General features: G+C 37.5%; 1 protein-coding gene across 3 annotated transcripts in view; it reads right to left on the bottom strand.

Moving 5' to 3' along the window:
* Window positions 1–23,850, bottom strand: part of LOC149187988 (protein REVERSION-TO-ETHYLENE SENSITIVITY1-like) — a 53,684-nt gene extending 29,834 nt beyond the window's left edge. Inside the window, exons 1-2 of one of the 3 annotated variants that reach the window (XM_089411533.1) lie at window positions 23,420–23,850; window positions 23,081–23,222 (exon numbers count right to left, since the gene is read on the bottom strand). The gene's annotated coding sequence lies outside the window, so the exon portion shown is untranslated. The remainder of the gene's footprint in view (window positions 1–23,080; window positions 23,223–23,419) is intronic. The other 2 variants (XM_089411534.1, XM_089411532.1) reach the window with 2 other exon arrangements.
* Between the last annotated feature and the right edge of the window lie 809 nt (window positions 23,851–24,659).

Here is a 24,659-nt window from a genome sequence, read left to right as displayed (position 1 = left end):
CTTATTCACAACTACCTTCACCATAGCTTAGGCCTAAGCAACCCAATGAGTCTTTAATGCCCAAGCCTAAGCACCCCCTCTAACCCTACCCTCCACCCATTCCTGTGACAAGTCAATGACAAGAGGTACAACAACCCACCCAACCCCTAACCCATCAATGCTCATCCATTGTAATTATTACCCAAATCCAAACTTCATCCCATTCCTCTGCTCTATCTCCACCCCAACCCCATGTACCTAGGAATATGGAGACTAATGAAGAATGAACAATGCTAACTAGTAAGAGGAAAGAGCCCAAGTCTCCTTCTATGAGGGATTCAGAACCAAAGCAAGCTAAAATTCTATGTGGATGCAACTATGATCTCACTTAAGGGACAACCATTGTAGTTAGGGGACTTTATGTCTAGCAACAATTTCAATAGACTAAGTATGGGGTTAAATCCCTAACTGAAGATGTCTCTTATGTTCTCTGTTGATTTTTACATGGCCTTCGTAACTGATAATTTCTTTTGATGTTTTAAATGATCTTTTTACACATTCTTAAACATGATCACACCATTAAGCAAATTATACAAAAGACATCAACATATAATGACAATAGAACCATGAAAAAGAAGCCAAACAAGGAAAAATACAAATTTAAACTTTCATTTTTCCTGCTCTTAAAGAGGCAAAAAAAATATATATATATATATATTGGCAAGCATGAAGAACATACTTCATATAATTTTCTTTTACAAATATAATTTACATTTCATCTTTTACAAGTACAAATGAACATTACGAAGACCGACCATAGCTACAAAATTCAACATCCTCGAATGTCAAGGGGATGACTACCCCAAGTAGAAGGATGTTTGTTCAAGATATGTTGTAGAAAGCCAAACTTGATGTGGTTTTCGTCTAAGTTGCATGGTACAGGGAAACAACAATGCATTAGAAATATGACCCCCAAAGAACTAGGAAACAAGGAAACATGGTATATTTTAGAAAATTATTAAGCGTTCAAGTTTTAAATTTTTAACATTACAATTTAGAATATAGATATAGATTCAAGATTTAAACTTTCATTTTTCCTGCTCTTAAAGAGAAAAAAAAATGTATATATATATTGGCAAGCATGAAGAACATGCTTCATATAATTTTCTTTTACAAATATAATTTACATTTCATCTTTTACAAGTACAAATGAACATTACGAAGACCAACCACAGCTACAAAATTCAACATCCTCGAATGTCAAAGGGATGACTACCCCAAGAAGAAGGATGTTTGTTCAAGACATGTTGTAGAAAGCCAAACTTGATGTGGTTTTCATCTAAGTTGCATGGTACAAGGAAACGGCAATGCATTGGAAATATATGACCCCCAAAAAATTAGGAAACAAAGAAACATGATATATTTTAGAAAATTATACAGCATTCAAGTTTTAAATTTTTAACATTATGATTTAGAATATAGATATAGATTCGAGATTCGAGAATAAATGAACACGTGCCAAGGTCCAAGAAGTTAAAACATTTAAATGACAACCATAAAATAAATGGGACAAGCAATTCATCATACAAGTAACATAATGCAAGCAATAAACTCCAAAAATAGCCTTTATAATTTAGAATACAGATATAGATTCAAGATTCAAGAATAAATGAACATGTGCCTATTGAATCGTGTTGTCATTGATGTCAATGTCAGTTCTTGAACACTCTTAATATTCGTCTAGTTTACATTGATTGGAAGCTCCAAATCACAAGAAACCCAGGGATGCCCTAAACACCCTGCACTTGCTGAGAAAAATGAATCTAAAAGACAATGATTCTAATCGCGAGACCATCATCATTTGATTCTCCTCATGTGTCGATTCCAACGGTATGTGGCACAACCTCATAACTCCTCACAGTTAAGGAGATATGGTTGTTCAAAGTTAAAACCCCAAGTTTTGGTCAAGGAACCCCAAAGGAGGTGCTACAATCAATTTTCTATTATAGAAGGAAATTAAAATTAAAACGGACTATTCTAGTGAAAGTCAATAAAAAACAAAAGGGGGATTTTATCAAGGAAAAATTATCAAAACCAAATAAAAAAAGGGGCCTAATGCTCATTGGGGTTTTTGGCTCCAAAATCCAAATTTAAATTTCAAATTTGAAAATTATTTCAGGGCAATTTCCCTCCAAATTGGCCTTTTTGGTCTATAAATAGAAACTCGCATTCTCCTCAAGGGCATGCATTCAACGTCTTATCTGTCTATGTATCCCTGCAACCTTGTGCGGTCTTGCAGATCAAAGGAGAAGGTTGAATTTCTAAAGGGTTTTGGGCTTAATATTCTTATCTATTGGGTTATAGTTTTTGTTGGGTTACATCACTTTCTCTTGAGTATTTTTTTATTTTGGTTTGAGGCACATCTGAGTTGTGGTTCTAACGCAAGAAATTTTGGTCCTATTGACCACTCCGTGTCAATGACCCTGTAGCAGTACACCCCTTTTTTCGCAAAAAGGGTTTTCATCATTCAGATCATCCAGGATTCATCATTAGTCTTCAATTTGTTAAAGTTGTAAACCCATTCTACATGTTTATAATGTAAATGATCTTTAGTAAGACCATTATGTACGTAACAACCTAGGTAAGCTTATTATTTTGGTGAAAATTTACATCCTAGGAGGTTTTTCGTCTCACTGATTCATCTATGTTTTTTGACACAAATGATCGGCAGAGTTTTTCCCTCCAACCTCACCACAAAGCTAAGGTGGATTTTGTCGTCAAGATCATAGTTGTCATAATATTCTAATCGAGTCTTTTGTAAAGTGATTTGGGAATAATTTTATCTAATTGGCTAGATTATTTTATTACAGATCACTTGGACTACTAGATCATATTTGAACTGCAGAATTGGGTAAATAATTGAGGGTCTATAACAAACGGGTGTTCTCCCTTCATAGGTTAAATGTAATTATCTTATGTAAATAATATTTTAGCCATGATGCTAAAATATTATAGGGTTGGAAAAATTAATTAACCCCCCATGTGTCAATTAATTAAATTCTCTGGAAAAAATAAATTAAAAATCCTAAGCCAGAAATTTAATTAATTAGAGTCAAAATTAAGTCTTAGGGAAAAATATATTCTCCAAAATAAAAATAAAAAAAGTGGGTTTTAGAAGAAATAATTTTTGGAGGCCCCCAGCCCGCCCAAGGAAATATTGAGCATTTCAAGAAATTTTGGACCCTTGGGCCTTGGTGGTTAAGTCAAAGTCAATTTTTTGAAGAAATTAGCTCAAAATAATTTATTTTGAGTTAATTAAAAATCAATTAAATGAAAAATTCGAATTTTCCTCAAAAAATAAATAATTTTGACGGTGATGATTAAAAGATAATTAAATCTTTATCAATAGTCGAGATTACTTTGTGGGGATCAAGCCAACTAGTCATTTGGAGAATTTATCTATAAATTAGAGGTCATTTGTCTCACAAATCATCCGATCATTGAGTCGTGTACTTGCTCTTGAAGCTCTCTTGTAATCTTTTCTGGAATAATAATAATGCAAAGTCTTTGGGGTTTACATTGATGGTGGTGTTCCTCTCCTGCATCTTATGGTAATATTGTTTTTAATGTTTTGTTGAATATTATTTTTATAAATTGTTGGTTAATAGTCTTTGAAGAATAATCTATTGCACAGGTATCTTGCATAGTTTATTGGGTTTAAAATAGCATTTTAATTTAATAGAGTTAGCAGGTATCTCTAATTCTAGAAAAATTACATTGTTATTTTACGTCTCTATTAATCTGACAGTTTAATCTGAAGTGTGTAAAAATCATTTGAATTTAAAAAATTGGGCGTTTGGGGAAGTCCTCGGCTGGACTAGCTGACTCCCAAGGCATAAGATTTGAAGAGCCTTCTTGATTTAAATTCCTAGACTTATGTTATGGTTTTCCTTTTGCAGGGTCTTTGGGGCTAATACCTCGTTTTTTAAATTAATCATCTTTTATCATTTGTGCTCAACAGATAAATTTAGCTAGAAAGAGCCTATATCTACAAATTTGGGAGCGGAGTTGGACTCGTACTCCTCAAATCTGGTAGATCTGAATTTAATCGATAGATCTGGCTAGGAAAAGCTTATATCTACAGATCTGGGAGCAGAGTTGGACTCATACTCCTCAAATTTGATAGATTTGTATTTTATTTGTATAGATCTGAAGTTTTGTAATATTATTTTAAATTTCTAACAACTAGGTTTTGGGTTTTAGTTTAATTTTTGTATATATGTGGGATCTGGGGTTTCATTTTCACTTTGTGCAGGCTACAATGACATTCTCGCTTGCTCTAATCTAGAATTCGCTGGAAGTATAAGTGCAAAATCACTCAAGTTTTTTGACTGAATATATACATATACTTGTGTTCCTACGAAAGAAGAATTAAGTCGACCTGTGCAAGTTCAATGTTTCAGTCATTCTTCAAATTGGCTTGAAGTCTTTGTCCTAATTTAGTTGAAGACTGGACAAGGAAGTTTACACATTTATCTATGGTCTAATTACACTAACTTCTACTACAATCATTTCAAGCTAGAGTTGATCCTTGTGGAATGATCTAGATTCGAATCTAACATATACTTGTGGCTACAGTACGATCAATGTTTCTGGTTTGGGAATTCCTTCCTTGAAAGTGAGTCCAATCTGAAGAAATAATATAACACATGAATGTTATCAAATATTAAGTACTCATGTACAAATCATTGAAGCTTCAAATAATCATTAATGGCATGCCTGTGTAGTCCAAAGGCAACGTTGAATGTGTGAATTGCATTAAGTCTGATGTAGTTCTTCATAGACTAACATAATCAAGACTATAGCTATAGCATGACATTACAGGCTGGAAGCATCTGTGAGTGGGAAAGTATCCAATCATCAGCATTAATTCAGTCTTCTAGCAAAGAAGAAAGTGACACATCGTTTGCCAAACTGAGTCTCATCATTATCTTACAACAGCAGTAGGGTTATATGTATACTTGACAGGCATTGATTCTGAGTGAAAAGACAAAAGGCAAAACAATAATAAGGATATCAGCAGTTGGGCCTTCATCATTTCACTATATCATTATTACAGGTTATTTTCATCAAAGAATAGGCAGAGAAGGTATGCTTGAATGAGGATGTTGCTTGTTGAGCACAAAAGACAAGAGTTGTTGATCCTCTTCTAGTTTTGAGAAGAATCTGTCTCATACAGTAACTTAACCTGTAATAGGATCATTGAAAGTAGCAGCCTTAAAGGTGCATAAATATATGAACATTTGAAGATTGTTTTATGATCAGAGCTCCTCTATGACAGAGAGTACTTCGTGTATAGATAACTCAATTAACTTGAGAAATAAAGTTGTATTTCACTATGTGATGAACATTGTGTCACTAATCCCCTAGACTACAGCAAGTGTTCCCAGATTTTTATTGGCATATCCTTTTGTAACAACATTAAATCTCTCTGAAGCATTTGATCCAAGATTTGAAGTAGTCTACATCAGTAGGTCCTATCAGAAGTTGGATAGATCTATGATATCCCCTTCTGATGATTCATGGAATCTTGAAGCAAATCTCTGCAACAGCCCTATAATCATGAAGGACAGTAGTGCCTCTTCGAGAATGTATCAGAGGAATCAGAGTGGACCCTAAACCTGGTTGGGTGATTGGGCACTCTAATGTAAAGTCTAAATTTTATAAAACAGTTGTCTACAGATACCCGGATGAGAAGGACCTTTGCATAATCTATTGATAGTTGTCATGATGCAACTGGTTGATTGATGGAAGGATGTCATCAACTTGATGATAATGTTCTCTCTGATTTGAATTTTTTGTTACAGTTAGTGTACAATAAAGCCGCATTTTAAAGATGATGATCAACTAATGCAAGGCTTCAGAGGGAGCTATAGAATCCCTGGCAGTATGACCCGATGACTCTTCTTGCCTGATGTTTATTGATGAAAGCAAGTTATGGCAACTAATTATGATTATGATGTCCCTGATGATACCTTGAAGCTACATGATTATGATTGATGACTTTGGCACACGGGCCTAAGGGTCTATAGTAGGAAAAGGTCAGGTTACAGGTGGCTCAATGAGTATGTTTTGGCAAGGTCATTGTCTCTATATTTAGAGGGTGTTATGGACAAGCTATGTTGATTGGTTTATAAAGATGTCGTTGTTGGTGATGTCTGATTTATGACCCTCTCGTTTATTTTATTTTATTTTTTATTTTTATTTTTTTTCTGAATATGACTATTTCTATTATCATACAAAACAAAGATACATATGGAGTACAATGGGCAAGGCTATGTAGATTTGCCTATCAGCCTTCTTCTTGCCCTGATTACAGTTCCAAAATTGAGCAAAAGCCACAATTGGAATTTGATACATAGCCACTGAAGACACATAGATTCTGAACAGACACCATGGCCACGGATTGACCCAGACAAAGACAACACATAGACAAAGAACAAACAAGAACAATTATAGCCGACACATAGACAAAGAAGCTGATACCAGTAGGCGGAAACATGAACAGACAACCCAAGAAATGCAGCTAAGGTTACCGAGAGCGGGCTCATTCGTCATCTGTGGTGTAAGGCGCCTGCTCTATGCGGCACCCGAAACGGAGAGAGTCCTCTGAGTCTGAGAGAGGGATGGCCTCTCCTGAGGTCCCTCCCTGTGCAGGCTTGCTTGGTCCAGCAAGCGTCGAAGGACCGGCGGCAGGGACACCTTCCATGACTGGGCGCTCGATATCAATTCCAAACCCGCGTCTAGGGGCCAGACGACTGGGAACCGCATCAACCGGAAGGCACGCAATGGGGGAGTCCTCTCTGCTGTAGCGCTGCCAATCCGGTGCTGGCTCTGCCTCACACACAATGTTATTCTCTGCCTCCTCGCCTTGTGAGACTCCCGGCTCAATCTTGATGGAAATTACCAGAGTAGAATTGGCTTGAGGGCATGGGAGCCTATACCTGAGCGTTGGTTGCTCCGACTGACCCTCCTCTGAACGAATGCTTCTACCAGCCTGCTCGCCACCTTCCTCACTGCTGCCATGGAACCTCTGAGGCACAGACGTGACTTCAATGGAGGAGGAGGGCGAATTATGGCTTTGCCTCTGCGTGAAGGCCCTTCCTCTGGTTCCCCCCCGTCTGCTACACATGCGCGGCCTCTCCCTCTGCATATCTGAATTTTCCAGATGTACCCTCACGCAAACACCTGGAACTTCCTTAGCTCTTAGAACAGACCCAATCTCAGCGGAATTGCAGGGCGTGCTTGGCCCTTGCCCTGCAACCGGCGGAATGCACACCTCCTCTTGCCTCTCTGAGCTCAGCAGGGCATCGCTGCTATGCCATCCGACATTCTTCTGCAATACCAACACCTCCCCCTTAAAATGCTCCATGGCACCGATTGCCAGGCGATTCACGCGAGCTGAGAAGACGGGCATTAATGCCCTTAGCCGTCGGTTTGCATGCGGGTTAATAACCCGCCTTACCTGGTACCTCCCTTCGTCATGGGCCTGCCACTTGCCCACGTGACGTCTCATGCCCTCCACGCGTTTACTCTGCACCCGCATCCGGGAATGACCCTCTCGTTTATTGATGTAAGAGGGAGTTGACTATTAAAGTCAAGATGGAAGACCTAGCCCTCATACACTATTTCCTGCATTTAAAGGTCAGATGAGATGGAAAAGTTGTTGGTCTACATACATATATCTTGTAGGTCATATGCCTCGCTATGAAGGCTTTGATTCGATCAAAGGATGAGCCTCATATATTGGATAGTTGCTTAGTGAGATATCTCTATGATTCTATTATCTATAATTTGAGATACACTGTTGGAATCTAAGATTCCTTGGATATTCACATGTTGGCTCGGTTGGTAGTGTGATGGATGGAAAGAGCACATCTGGTGCCATTCAATCACTCTGGAAGCATTATTGAGGCTGAATATATATAGCAACAAGTATGGCTTATTATCAAAACAGTTGGTTGAGGAAGCTCTTCAGTGAGTTATTTGAGCACGTGTTGATAACCACCGTTGTATATTGTGATATTCTTGAGTGGGCTTCATTTTTCAGAAAATCCATGTTCCACGACAGCGCCAAGTACTAGGTACTGCTTTATTTTAATATGGTACATTGGAGAGTTACCAAGCTTAATCATTGTTGATTAAATGAGCAGATTACTATCATCCTGACATAGTCCCTTGGTAAAATCAAGATTATCTTTCTTCAAAGAAAGTTCGGGAGTCGTGGATAGAACATTGAGCTATGGGAGTTCTTGAGGGCTTGGGGTACTTCTTGGAAGCTATGAGCGACCATAGGGTGAGTGGTTCACCTTCCCCTATAGGTGCGTTCTGTATAGGGTGAGTGGTTCACCTTCCCCTGTGATACCCCATGACGATTGACATGTGTAGGGTGAGTTTCACCTTCCCCTACGATTGATGACATGTGTGTAGGGTGAGTACACCTTCCCCTACTATTGATAACATATGCATAGGATGAATGGTTCCCCTTCTCCTATGGCATATGAGCAAGATGAGTGGTTCACCTTCTCCTACAAACACCCTAGAGAAAGATGCATATAGGCAGTTGTCGATTGTCACATGTGGGCATGCCAGTGGGACGTGGTTCATCGTTTCCCCACATGTTGGATGCTCATTCCCTACGTTCGGTGATTGACATGTTGGCGGGAAGTGGTTCATCATTTCCCCACGAGTAGGATATTTCCTACAATTGTTGGTTGGCATGCATGTAGGATGTGGTTCATCATAAATTGCCAATAAATTTGTATTTAAATTGTAATAAGTGTAGTCTAGAGAAGTTACATGGGATATGAGTAATAAAAATTACACCTCTCACCCTCAACTTTCTACTATGACACACTTTGAGGGGTTAATAAGGTGTTTTGGACCCTCAAAACCCACATTTCCTAAGTTTAGTGGAAATTGTGGCATTTAATTAAGCTAGAATTAAATAAAATAGAGAGAAATAAATTATTCCATGTGACAGAATGACGTGGAAATCACTTGCAAATTATACCAAGTCAAAGAGTTGAGTCAACAGACATGTGGAAGATGATTGAGCACACTGCATCATAAATACACCATTATTTGGCAAAATCGAATTTCCCAGAGATAAAACGGCAGTTGCACATGTGGAAAATTGAATTTATTAGAGTAACTCATGTACTGAAGGAATATTCTACAAAATATTTACACTGAGGATTTCGTGGGGCCTTCTCTCACTGTTAGCTTGAGTTGCTTCTACACTTAGCACTTCACATGGAGGATTACGAGTTTCACTTGACGAGATCAAGTAGTTCCTAGGGATCTGCGCAAAACATCTTTGGGATCATCATCTAAAGTGGCGGCACTTGGTTCAAGTTTGATTTGGTTTGACTGGAGTTATCTCATTGCCTTGGTTCACTCGTATATATGTTTACTACGCCATATAAGAGAATTCTATTTTCCTTGGGTGCCAATGAGGAATTCAATTTGCCTTGGTGTCTTCGTCATCTCCGCTTGGAACTATACTTGCTCTTTCTCGGGATTTGCTCCAAGTTTAGTTCTCACATGCATTCTACCTTGGGATTTTCTCCCAATTCTCTATATAATGAGGCTATGTGCTCTTATATTGTATCATGTTATAAGCTATTGAGTTTGAAGAAACTCTATCATTTTGTACTTGCATACTTTCTTAATATAATCAAGACTTTGGGGTTATCTGGTTGGTGTTCTCTTGGCTATATGGGGTGATGTCATTTCATGTTATTGCTATTGTGTTTAATTTCTTTTGCATATTGAATTAATATTAGTTTATACTTGTCATCTTGGTTGGATTGATGTGTGCAAGCTATCTTGCACATATCATTGATTTAGAGTAGTATTCTATCTTGCACATATCATTGATTTAGAGTAGTATTCTAGGGATAAGCTTGCTAATTCATTTTAAGAAGAATGTTTGGTCTATCTTATTCATTATATTGCTCTAATCTTTTGCAAACTAATACTTGTTCAAGTGTGTAGGAAATATCTTTTGTATTGCGTGCAGGAATCCATCTAGAAGTAGGAGAAATCTCAATTAGATCAACTCACTCCTAGAGTCACAACGATCCAAGGCTCAGCCATTTTTTCGCTCCAAGTCTTCCATCCAACGAAGAGCAAAATGGAGTTTTCTTACTCTACAACTACTTGATCATCCATTTCAATTTAAAATACTTCTTTGATTCTAGTTCTTTCAAAGTTATATCCCCTATTCAATAATCATTTTGTTAAATTTGGCAATTTGTTTATGGTTGTTGATATTTTTCTTGAATTACTATCATCGAGAGGTGTAGGATTGATCTAACTATCATCCGATTCTGACATGTATTTATGGAGATATGAATTTATTTGTATTTACCTGACAATTTGTCAAGGTCGACCAGCAACAAAATGTGTGGCACACATCCTCCACAATTCATATAAATACAAGTCACCTTGTGGCATTATTCACTCATCCCATCTCATCTTACATTCTTCTCTCTCTCCTTATTTGATTGGGTACACAAGAAGCAGCATCTATCTCAGGTGGGAAGAAGGAGGACGCAAGACTGTTTGAATGCGTTGACTAAGTTTGACCAGCGCTGCAGAAACTCTCTTTAACCAATGTGGACCTTCCTTGGACTGTGGTTTTGGTGTGGATGTCTCTCCTATGCAGGCCGCAGATTTTGGCACACAAATCGAGGCAATCTTACCTCAGCGTTGACTGCCCTAATCGCTGGCTACAGGTTGACTTCTGTTGACCTTCATTTGACTAAGTTTTTCAGAGTGTTTTTGGGTTGCCTTTTCTTGTTGTTGGAGCCCGAGTTGACCGAGATATTGACCACACTGATTGGAGGTCAATTCCGACTTGTTTGACCAGCTTTGACTTTGTTGGTTAGGTTTTTGTTGTTGTTGTCATAAAATTACAGAATTGTATATTTGTACTATTTCTCTCTCTCTGCTGAATTATTGAAGATTGTACAAGAATTGATCAAAGGGTTTCCCAACATTGGGGTTCATCCCTGGCTAGCCGCCACATCTAGTGTCTCTTGTCTTGGCTTGTCTTATGTTGATTTATTTATGTTCTATCAGCATTTTACTTTATGTTAATGTGATTGTTAAACGATGCAATTGACATTGGGCTAATAAGAAGAAATTGAAGTAAATTGCACGAAGCATAGAACATACCATAACTTAACACATTTCCAAAGCTAGGCAAGCATGGGGGTTCACTCCCAGTACTTGAGCTACTATTTTGTATATTAAATTGTAGTTTAGTTTTGGTTTCTTTTTCCTAGTTTCACATTGACAATTGGTTTTGTGTTTTGCAGCCCATAGGCTTGAACATCGGGCAGCAAAGAGTTTGAGGAGAAGTTTTGGGAAACTACTCACTCATGTGTATGCAGGACCCCCTCACGCTATCCAAAGACTAATTTCTAGGGAGGTCGTAAGCACTTAGGAAAGAGTTGCAAACTCATCTAGGCCGTGGGCCTTTTGAGCCTTGTGAATCTCTTTTGGAGAGTTTTTTCCATCTTCAAGCTTCTTGTTATATTTTTGGGAGAGAGTCTAGCTTTGTTAGATTCATGTCTTTGTAAATATCTCTCTCATATTATGGGAAGCCCTCTTAGAGGCATTTTTACCCGCTTTAAGCGCTAATAAAAAAAATGTTCGAGGGAGCTTGGGATTTTTTCTATGGCATCCCCCTTCCTCATTTAGAGGAGGGATTCTTGTGGGTGGCCTAATTTTGCTTCTAGTTTTTCTTAGCTTTCTAGCACTTAATTTCATTTTGTGCATGCTTAAAATTAACACATTTCACTCCACATGCAATTTTTCCTAATCTTGTATTTAAATTCTCACATGCATAAGCTTCCAAATTGTAAACTAGAGCAAATCTTATCTTATGTGTAATAAATTCATACCTTGCCAAGTTTTAATTGTTTCATAATTTTTTCAAGTATATGCTTCATTACTTAGTCAATTTATGCTATATATCATGTAAACTATTGGAGCACTATCATTTATTTGAAACAATTGTAGTTTAAAGCAATCTATTCCATTTTACTTGCTTATTTTCCATTTAATGGTGCAAACACATATGAGCTCATTTACATTCTAGTCTCTCAAGTTTTGCAACTATCTTATTTTTCTTTGAAACATTTTCATGTAACATTATTTTAAATTGGGGAATTAACACAATTTGCATTTCATCTAGGCAATTTAGTATAAGAAGGCCCCAAGCCTTATTAAAATTTTACCTCCAACATAAGTTGGTTGAAGTAGACATCTTAGGGAACCTCTACTCCTCTATTGACTCCTCACTATGAGAGCCATATCTTTGGGCGAAAGTGGAGTCTAAGGATTGAAGAGTTGAATTGCAATCTTGTTGTAGAAATAATTAATAAAATTAACCAAGAGCACTTTCCATTACATTTACTTTACTTGTCTCTTAATGGTTTGAGTTTTCAAATGCAAAGTCTATTCCAAAAGCAAGTATTGTAATCCTTTCAAACAAGTGTTTTCTCTTCATGCTTCAAGTCTAATTGCATATTAATGTCTTGGTTTAGCACTTCTTTTCTTTTACACTTCCGAGTTAATCACTAATTGTTGGGTTTTGGCAATATATGTTTCATATGTTTTGATTCATAAAGTTGATTATCTCAAAAGCATTTTTGTATCTTGCAATATCTTGTGCTAACAATCCTTTGATTACATTTCAGGGTTAATTTGTTTTTTCTTTTGAGAGCATTGCATTTTATTTTGAGCAAATATATCTTTAAATTGTTGAGTAAATTCTTTATAAGGCATTGGTTTTACGGTTTTTATCATGTTAATGATTGGCATTATTATTTCAAGTTGCTCACATCATATTTGTTCATAAATCCTTAAAAATAATCCATTTTCACCATAATACTCTCCTAGAAACTCACATCTTTTAACTTAAATTTTCATTAGGCACCCCCCTTAGTTAAACTAAGAGATAGCTCAAATAGAGAGAGTCGGGATTAGTGTGACAGTGCATTCTCTAAATTCCCTGCCACCAAGCACACCTTGTGGCGTTGAAAGTTTTTCTCACTAACTTGTAGGCAGGTGTAGGCAACAGGTGGTAACACTCCTGACAGGGCGTCAATTGCAGATATCATTAGAGTCACAATTTTTTTCCCTCGGTTTGTTGAGGAGGAAGAGGGTAGGGCTTTGGTGGGGGAGGTCAGCGAGGAAGAACTTAAGTCAACCCTTTCCAGCTTTCAAAGAGACAAGAGTTCAAGGTCGGATGGATGGATGATTGAATTATTTTTGGATCTCTATGAACTCTTAGGGGAAGATTTGTGGCAGGTGATAAATGAGTCCAGGGAAGAGGGAAGTATTCGTTCGACCTTCAACACTACCTTTATTGCTCTAATTCCTAAAGTCGATGACCCTTCCTCATTCGAAGAATTTAGACCCATATCCTTATGTAATTGCATTTATAAAATCATAGCCAAAGTGATTGCTTCGAGAATCAAACCTATCATGTCTAAGGCTATCTCTAGTGAGCAGTTTGGTTTCTTGAACGAGAGACAAATTCATTAAGCTACTGGGGTAGCACAAGAAGGGATTCATAGCATGAAAACAAAAAATATCAAAGGGATCATTATCAAGTTGGATTTGTCCAAAGCTTTGAATCGGCTAAACTGATTTTTTATTCGCCTCATTCTTACTCATGTAGGTTTCAAGGTTTCATTCATAAATTGGATTATGAGTTGTATTATCTCAGTTTCCTTCACAGTTCTTATATATGATGGAACATCCGATTTTTTCAGAGTTGAGAGAGGTCTCCAACAAGGCTATCCTTTATCGCCCATTTTCTTTCTCCTTGTGGCCAAAGGTCTTAGTAGACTGGTGTTTGAGGCAAAAAGAAGGGGGGTTTTCAAAGGTTTAAATGTTGCACAATCAATGTTTATCACACACCTTTTGCTTGTCGATGACATTTTATTTTTTTTCTATGGACATTATAGAGACATTCAATGTCTACATGAAATCTTAATTCTCTTCAACAATGCAATCAAAATGTTGATAAATGATCTGAAATCCTCTCTCACAATACATAACTTGTCTATTCATGAAATTGCAAATATAAGAAGGTTGTTCCCTTTTGAGGTCAAGTCTTTTGAAGATGGACTCAAATACCTCGGGTTTCATCTAAAACCAAATTGCTACAGGATCAAAGACTCAGTCTAGCTTCTAGCAAAATTAGAGAAGAGGCTCACTTGTTGGAGTCACAGATGGTTGTCCCAAGTTAGGCGCTTGGTGCTGGCAAAATCAGTGATTGAAGTTATCTCGATTTACTAAATGGCTCTAGCTTGGATCCCGCATGGAATTCTTGAAAAAGGTCAGAGAGTCTGTTTTGAATTTCTTTGGGAAGGGACTCATAAAAAATTTGTCTTGCCTTGGGTTAAGTGGTCGAGAATAGCAAACCCAAAGTTGCTTGGTGGGTGGGGTCTAAAACACATCTCTTTTTTCTTGAAAGTGTTGGCTACAGAATCTGGTTGGAGGTTGCTATCCACATCCAACCTATGGACTGAACTTGTAAACCAAAAGTATACCAAGCCCCTTTCCTTGGAGAAGTGGATTCGTTTGCCTATCAAGCCTAAAGGGAATATCTCTGTGGTATGGAGATCGATCCTCAATTCTTTTGATCTGATCTCGGTTGGCTTGGCTTGGAGGATTGGAAATGGTCAAAGGTTGAGATTGGGTTGTGACCCATGGCCTGGTAACAGAGTTGATCATATCTTTCCACAAAATTCGGTCTCTTATCTGCGGGATGTAGGAATCACCTATTTGAATCAAATTTCAAATTCGCATACCACCTCCATTTGATCACAGGGATGGCTATCTGCTGCAGATCTAAACCTACCCCATGTTTTTTGGAACATTTGGGGGAATTATATTGAAGCACTATCAAGAGCCCAAATAAGAATTTTGGATCAGGAAGACGAATTTGTTTGGGCTTTCTCTCCACGTGGTTCTTACTCCCCTAAAGCAGGATACATTCACCTAATGTCCAAGGCTCAATTGGAGGAGGAAGCCTGGTGGTGGCGAGCGGTCTAGAAGGCAAAGTGTCCTCCAAAAGCTAAATTGATAACATGGTGCATTATGGCTAAGAAGGTTCCAACGCGGGATATCATGCAACATAGGTATGTTGTGGGTTCGGGATGGTGTGCCTTATGTAAGGGTGTAAGTGAAACAATAGATCATATCTTATCCTCGTGTCCCTTCACCCAGTAGACTTGGAATGAATGCAAAGCGATGTTGTGTTTCCAATTCAGCTGGGGGGTTGTAGGTTTTGTCGTTTCTTGGCAGGCTTGGGGCTAAGACAGAGCGAACAAAAATATCTAGGCCCTTCCTCTGATAATCAATTAGGGGATCTGGATTACTCGAAACAAAGAAATCTTTCGTGGAGTGGCCTCCAACCCAAGGAAAATAGCTACGGAAAGTGTGGCTATCCTTGGACACTTTCCACAATCTAAAGAAGGGCCTCCTCCTAGAATCATTACAGCTGAGAGTTTGCACAAAACAATCTCATGGGGCTATTTCGACGAGGCAACACAAAATAATAGGAACTTCGCTGGTGGAGGGTTTGTTCTTTTCATTTCTGAACATCATACATTTCGGGTCGAAATGGGTTTTGGCAGCGGATCAAACAACTAGGGAGAAATCTTAGCTTGTAGATCGTTATTGGCTTTTGTTATTCAAAAAGGGTGTGAAGCTATGTTGCACGGATTCGCAAACCCGAGGGTGGAGTTCTCAAACTTGTCCCGGGTTCTCGTCCCCAAGTACCGAATTCGAGTACAGGTGCTAATGAGAAGAACCCATAAGAATCGGATTCTCCATTACAAAAATTGGGTTCTTTTGTCTTGACGAGTAAGGAGAACCTCGATGATGGGTACTTGGAACCCCAAAATCGGGTTCTTTGGGGTTCATTTTAGTTTTTATTTTTAAATTTTTAATTAATTTAATGGGCTTCCCCTAATATTCCAGGTAGCTAGTTCTTCATCTTGTGAGAGGAATTGGAGTACTTATGCCTTTATCCATTCAGTAAAGAGAAATAGGTTGGGCTCAAAGAAGGCAAAGAACTTAGTGTACATTCATAGCACACTTCGTCTCATATCTCGAAAAGACCCTGGGTACAAGGAGGGTCCTTTCAAGAGATGGGACCAATACACAGATGATGTTATGTGTGTGGACGAGGAGATACAACCAGATGGCCTTATTGAGCTACCTCTAGTTGCTATGGATGAGCAGGAGCCTCAAGATGAGAGTGATTCCTACCTGGAGAGCATGCTAACTGAAGATCTGAGTGATGCTGATGACATGGCTTGAGGAAGCCATTGTTCACTATTAGCTATTTTTATTTTAGTATTTTAAAATTTCCTAGTTCATGTTTGGAGATGCCTTAAGGCAAATTTTGAATGTAGTATGACAATGGACATATATCATGATTCTTATTAATATGTGAACTCCAATTTGCACTTGATATCAAACTAGAAATTTTGAAATTTCAATGTGAATGTTCAATGTTCAATGATGTGCATGTTTAAATCTTTAAAGTTTAAATCATAAATATTTTAGTTTTCTTGTTTAAAGTTGAAAAATATACAAATTCATATATATTATAATTTATAAAATATAATATTTATAAATTATATATAAATTATAATATACCCCTAAAGAACCAACGTACCCGTTCCCATCCCCGTTTCAAAAAATGATGTACCCGTCCCCGTTTCAAAAAATGGCGTACCCGTCCCCGAACCCGCGTTTCCTAGCAACATAGGTGTGAAAAATTTCAGATTTTGGGGGATTCTTTTCTTGTGATCAATTGGGTCAACGGTGCTCAAAGATGCAAAAACATTTAACTAGGGAATATTATGCTAAAGGATGATACTTCCAAAACGCATGCAGTTGTGCTTATACCAACAATTCTCAAAAAGATCAATCCTTTGCAATAGACACAATCTTTCCTCTTTTTTATGAACAATTCAAGGACCCTCTCTTCATGTTGCTTTATCTCATCTTGTATTTTTTAATTAATAAAAAATAATTTATCAATTTCTTCTCATTTATCACTGAGTTTGCCCTCAATTGCCTCTTTTCCATTAAATAATATTGAGTTGTATTCAATGTTACAATTATTGTCTTGACGAATTTATCGTCGAGGGTCTAGTATATAACTTTATGGCAATATAAGGAAAATATCGAGAAACTTATTAAAAAATACAAAACTAATCATTTTTTCAATTTGTTAAATGTTTAAAGCAACAACAACATCAAACAAACACATTGATATATAAATATAAAAATAAAATTAATATATAAGATGTGTAAGATGTCAAGAGGTGCATCACACATTGATGTTGAAATATGATATTTGTCTTAAGTCATAAGTCTTGACAAGAAGATACAAAATCACATCAAAACAAAACTGAATGTATCTCATGAGATGAATCATGTCAATGAAAACAATGGATTTCCCCTTGTTTGCTTTATGGAAAATGGTCATAGTATCCTTAGAGCTCAATCCCCTAACTCACTTTTGCAAAATGAGGGTTAAAAAAATCGCCAACATTATTGACTTGGGGAATGACTTGCAATATATCACCAATACATGTAACACAACTTGTATTTCCATCCACCCCCAAGTGGGATGATCCACGCAACAAATCACAGCCAAGACCTACTTTCCATCCTGCCACCTCCCAGATGGACATCATGCATTTAGTTTAGAGGCCGAGGCAAGTACATTTTGGTTTATTCAACATTGATCTGGGTTGTCTTTTCACTCAACTCCAACGCGTCGCCATGATCACCCTTGCAATCACCAATCAAATACACTTTGGTTATGGGTCATCCAACGTTAATCCTCAAGCATTCCAATCCCTTGACTACATATGGAACAATGTAGTCGTTATTATTGACCTCATCATTGCATTTCAGCGCCTGAGTAAGCATTATATTTATCTGCCTTTGGAAGTAGATTCCCCTCTGTCGTTTCTTTCCTCTACTCCTCTGTTTCTTGTCTAGACCATCTGGGATCTATGTCTCTCCCTTGTGGAGCTTTGGTTGCCTTCATCAACATTCTATCATCCTCTTGTCTCTATTCCACCTCCACTCCCCTCTCCCTCTGGCAACAAAACGTCTTCGTCAGTCTATATCAAGCCATTGATACTTCCCTAGCCAACCCCTCTTGCTCAATCTCCCAATATCCCAATCGCTATGCCACCCTCAACCTCCTTCCCTTCATCCTCCCCCTCTCACTCCCTAGCCACACTTCAACATTTACCATCATTCTCGAAATTCTCCTCCAATTATTATTCACCTATCCCTTTCACTCTCATGTTTCGCCCAACTTCCACTATCCATAGATAGGGCGCCTCACCCTCGAATAGGTGCTCAAGCAAGCGCAAACATAGCTACTCACTATTTTAGAGAACATACACCTCAGTTAATTTAGGAAGAACTAGAAGATGTTGAGCGAGAAACTCGCATTAAAAGGAGATTTTTGTTTGATATTCAAGTTGAGGAAGAGGTACGTCAATGGAAACTGACACTAGCAAAACTCATTCCAGGTAGGCCCAATATATGCAAACAATAGATATATATTGGCAGCTGGCGACAATCATGGGCAAGGTGCTTATAAAGAGGAATGAGGCCCATGAAGAGATCCCCCTTTACATTGATGCCCTACAATAGCAAGTCAACAAGATGGAGTCTGGACCAAAAGCTCAACAAGTTTGCCAAAAAGCCGGCAAATTTGGATCTTCCAAGTGGTGAAGAAGAAGACCAAGTCCCAACCCCTATCCAGGTAGACTCATCCAATAGTAAAAAATGATTTCAGTACAAAGTTTTTTGTCTTTAGTTAATAAGTCCAGTTTTCTTTGATCTGCACATAGTAGATATAAGTTTTGGTTCACTGTTGCTGCTCTTAGTCATGGACTTTGTTATTTAGTTAAGCTTTATTTTGTTTCAGGTCCTATTTACAAAACCTCAGACATGTTATTATATTTCTGGTCTGGTTTCCCCAGTGGCAGACCAGAAATATGAATTTTGTACAAACTTTTGATCGATATTATATGAAAGTCTAGTTCACCTAAAAAAAAAAACTTGTCTTCCCACCCCATAAACTTGTGCAATAAAAACACTATTACATGCAGTTTCAATTAGAATTTCATAAAAACCATGCTCTCCTATGTCTTTACATGGAAAACATTAAATTTTCCTCCTCCCAAACCACCCTTGGGAATGACTTCTAGTTCCAATTTTATCTTCATTCCTTTCCAAGATGACCATAAGATAAGGTAATGTCCAACAAACGACAAGAAAAGTAGGTTGAAAGGACTAAAAAAGAAAGCCCATTGTTGATACAAAGTGGGAGTGCCAAGGCATCTCCTAGATCAATATTAAAACCTACCACAAATGAATAACTTTTGCCTTTCTCTAATTGCTTGTACCCACCAAAAATAGGATTTGATAGATCGTGAAAACATCTTCAAGTAAAAAAATAACTTTGATTTGAAAAAATTCCTACAAACGACCTTTTATTCAGCTTCATTTTTACCTTTAAATTTTAAAACACTTTAATCACTCGAAGCCAAGCTTAAATGCTTTTTGCACAAACATCTTGCACATGATCACCCACATATGACCTCACTATATTCCACAAAGCCCCCCGACTGAGTAATTGATTTTTCATGCAGCTTTCTTCGTAAAATCTTATTGTCACAAGCCATGTCATGCCCTTTCTAGTGCAACTTGTCCTCAAACAAAAAGGTATCTGCAATTTTATTTTTTTTGTAACCAAAGGAATCGGCAACTGGGTCGAGCTCTTACTCGTGTGACATGGGGTCAACTCCGATCGCTACCACTATACCTCTGGGGCCTATGACCTGTCCTCTCCTTAGACCGGGTTACTTCCGTTGGATTTGAACCTTGCATCTCTTAGTTTACACAATACTTCATATCACGGCAATCACCAACTGAGCTGCATTCCCAGGGACAAAAGGTATCTGCAATTTCATTTGACGCCCCTACACTCAAATTTTCCAACAATGCTGCTACAAGTACAACATCTCCCACATCCCACTTCAGTTGCAGATTCAAATTTACTGTCATTGCACAATGAATACCTTTGCATTCAGTGTTTAGAGCTGCCATTACAGATCATTTTTTCTCTTCACATCACTTGCTACCAGCATGCCAGTCATTTTTTTCTCCTCAGCTCCACATCAACCTGCAGCATACTCACAAGGTACATTTTAACAGTTTTGTATGTCAAACAGTGCTTCTAGATGTTGTTGCTTTTCACATTGCATCAGCACCTGTTTAATTTTCATACAAATATAGATCCCAGTTTCCTTTTATATGCCTGCCCTTAAACAAAAAAAATCAGTAGATAATGACATCACACTCAATGTTTTCTTCACAAAAGATAACTGCACAGCTCAACAGGGTTTCTCCCTGCAATACTTCTTTCACTGTGGTGTTACATCCGACTGAGATTAAAAAAAAACAATTTGATTTGTTTTGGAGCACAGTGCAACCTCCACAAACAAGCCGCATATATAGGAATTTCAGGTGTCTATCGCACACAAGACGCTACAGCCACATGTAGTTTTAGGTATCTCCCACTCCCATCCGTTCACACTCAGTGGTTTCATAGGCTTTAGACAGCTCCACATACTTAGTAACCTTGTCCATTCATACAGTGAAGTACCACAGACATACACATGGGTTCTCCAAATGAGAAACACCTTTACCACTCCAACACTGGTGCTTTTACACCACACAAGTTACACACTGCTTTGTACCAGGGATTAACATCCACACCCAGTGGTTTCATAGGCTTTACAAAGCTCCACATACTTATTAATGTTGTCCATCCACACAGTGAAGTAACACACACATACAAATGGACTCTCCAAGTGGAAAACACGTTTACCACTACAACGCTGTTGCTTTTACGCCACACAAGTTACACGTGGTTTTGTACCAGGATTAACATACTTTCCACCTTTATACCATTATAGAACCTAGGAATATCACAAACAAAATTGCAGAGACGATATTGAAGATGGATAACATTACAACTCCATCTATGTATCAAAATGAGGAGATACATACACATATTTAGACTGTTCCCACTATAACAAGGGGAAGGCCATTATCAAAGCCGACCCACAACTAGAGACACATACCCTAGACAATGCTAGATTGTAGCAATCCATGCAGAGATCCACACTATTGAACATCAATTGCTCTAACAACAAAAGTATTTGCCATGAATCCATGCAGAGATTCAAACTATTGAACATCAATTGCTCTAACAACAAAAGTATTTGCCATAATAACATAAGGGGTTGATGTGGGTGGTAGGGATAAGTGGGGTTCGCATGATTTCAATAAAGGTGGAGGCATGAATCGGTCGTGTAATCACATAACGCACAAGCATATATTTCTAAAGGCAAATAGGAGTGCATATACCCAAGCAAGCAAGGGTGGTGAGTGGACGCTTAGACATCTGATTTTTTTTTATATTGTATGTAATCACATAACGCACAAGCATATATTTCTAAAGGCAAATAGGAGTGCATATACCCAAGCAAGCAAGGGTGGTGAGTGGACGCTTAGACATCTGATTTTTTTTTATATTGTATGTATGGTAGAATATAGCAGATATAGCCCCAAACATTACAAACTCCTATTTCATGAAAATTTCAACATTGCCAACCTTGTCATCTTAACATCTGTACTAGACCGGCTAAGGAAAAACCTCAAGTACCTTTCCCCTTAACTAGTGGTTATTTTAACTTCTCAAAGGTGCAAAGGGCAAGGATATGCAACCTAAAAACTTGATAAAAAGGAAAGATGTGAAGAATGTAGCAAGCTATCTAACAATCGGCTATACTCAGGTTAGGTTCACCTGCAACAAGTACAACCTAATAAAAATAACAATAGAAAATAATACTAATCCCATTAACACTGTTTAACAATTCCTGGAATTGAAATATTCCTTTCAAAGAACTACATAGTACAGACAACTGGTCAGATGTAATGAAAATCTAACACATTTTCAGTTGGTGGTCCTACGGAGGCAATGTCCACACTTCTTTGCAGTAGGTTCTACAAAATTCTGGGTCTGTAACAGCTAGAATCAATGAGTAGACATGAGATTCGTACAGTTGTAACTGTTAAAAAGAACTTTTGGATGTGCTTGAATGTTGAGAGAAATTGGATGAAGCAGTTAGCGATAAATCACGAAAGCTTATATTATCCTTGCTAGCAGTATCCCACACAAACAGATGCACGCGCACACTCTAAAGCCAACAGTAACGGCAATTTTTCAAAATCATTCCATGACGACAAAGAATGAGCAAAATGTAAGTGCGTCGAACACAGACCGGGGATTTGCTTCAACCCCAGAAAGATTCTGAGAGTCCAGAATCAAAAGTTTTCTGGAAAAAAAATTACAGATCTGAATACTATACTCCTTTTATCATATCAATTTCCTTGGACAAAACCGCTTTATGCAAGTCGGGCAATAAAAAGAAGGTTGAAGACGACAAACACAGAAACCTCCAATGTCCAGCTTATAACAAAATGAAGCAAGAAAACTGACAAGCTACAAGACAGACCACCCAAATCATGGTGAGAACGTCGGTGCCTAATAACCATGGAATTACATTTGAGCCCCTAACTTTACGAAAGCTAAAAAAACAAATCAACTACTTACAACTGGTAGTTTTACTGAATCAGGGAAGATTTTAGAAGAGATCATAGATCAGAATTTCATGAATAACATTAGAAAAAAATATGGGGTCTGTTAAAACCCATTAATTATTTCCAACTAAATATAATGTTAACCTGGATCATGCTCCAGAATACCAAAATATATATTTACTTATATCATTCTATTGTCGTCAATACGGAGATATTGAATATGTGAACACCAAAATGGGTATTTCCTTCCATTATTCTATCATATAAAAAACAGGAAAATTGAACAGGTGAACACCTTAAGGCAAGACCGAAATTCAAATCCGCAATATTCCCCTGCAAAGCCCTAGATTATGAAGATCAAAAGGCTAAAAGAACACAAATGAAAGCCGCGGGTCTATTAACACCATGTGTCGATGAGAATTGAACTAGTGACCTCCCTGTCATATATAAACCCGAAACATTTAAACCCCAGTTACGCTGTAAAACTCAAAATTAAAACCATCCTACAAATAACTTAACAGACCTTAAAGCAATAAGCCCCCCATATCTTCACAAACCCATTAAAACATCCAAAGGCAATAAATACATGGTTAATGAAAAAAGAAAAAACCGATCGAGATTAAAAGAAAAACACCTGCTACTCTCTGAGCCTCGCCTTCAACAGCAACTTCCAAGTCCCCTAATTACACAGATAACGATCTTGTAGTCTTGGGCCTTGCAGATCAATGTCATAGTGACTGAGCCCGTCCTTATATCCTCGGAAACGAGTCGAAATTTATTTGTAGTGAGTGTTCACAGGTTCGATCCCGGTGATGTCACATCCGTGCCGAGACTCCAACAACAACAGGCGCTTGCAGGCGTTCATGAATTTCCAACCACAATTCTATCTATCTATCTGTGCATGTCCCATCAGAGTACTAAGAACATTGGTTGGAAATATGCATATGTAGGTTACCATTGCAGGGGCAAATGAATAAATCAAGACCAGGTGCATGCACTGCACCACAACAATTCAATTATTCCTTCCCCCTATCCCAATTTTCAATGCCCGCATTTATATATAAAATCATAATAATAATAAAATACATTTTCAATGCCCATATTCACACATATAAAATAGTAGTGATATATACATGAATTATAATTTCAACGTCCAACCACATACACACATATTCCGTTTTTAATGTTCATATTCATGAATATAATAGTAGTAAAAGATATACACAGCGTACTTCAGAATCTGTATCCAATGTTCATCCGTAGACTAATGACAGCAAAAATTCAAATTCTACATCCACATTCGTCCGGAAGACTAATTATCTTGAAAATTCAAATATGACGGTGGATATTCACAATAATAAGCTGATAACATTGAAAATTCAAATTTGGATGTGGATGTTCGTAATATATTATATAGGGAGAGTTGTTTAATTTTATAATAATTCTGTAGGTTGAACTCAAATAAAAGAAATTAAAATTTTATATTATTTATAAACTTATAAAAATGAATGAATCCAAAATGATAAAATATAATAAAAAATTTATTGGATTTTATCATTTTGGATTTATAGGTATATGTTTTAATCTTTTATATTTTATTTTGAATTATTTTTAATAAAATTATTGATATTGTGTTTTTGTTTAATTAAGAGTTTTTTTTCATAAGTAAGAAAATGGGTATTTACTAGCAATTGTCCCAAAAGGTACAAAGAGAGGCCGATAGGATTATTAAATTAGAATTGTTGAATTTCTCTAGAAGAGATGTTGGTTCAAGCCTACAAGGAGCAAAGAGATTTGATGTTTGGAGTTCTATGCTTTTTGGACATCATATTCCTTTTAGAAAAGTTCAAGCCCAATGCAGTTCTGTCGTGCGG

Source organism: Pinus tabuliformis, chromosome 3_1 (genome assembly GCF_031772625.1).
Source record: "Pinus tabuliformis cultivar Carrire ecotype Pingquan chromosome 3_1, CPIR1, whole genome shotgun sequence".
NCBI lineage: Eukaryota > Viridiplantae > Streptophyta > Pinopsida > Pinales > Pinaceae > Pinus > Pinus tabuliformis.
The sequence above is the reverse complement of the archived record's forward strand: the minus strand, read 5'-3'. Positions and strand labels throughout refer to the sequence as shown.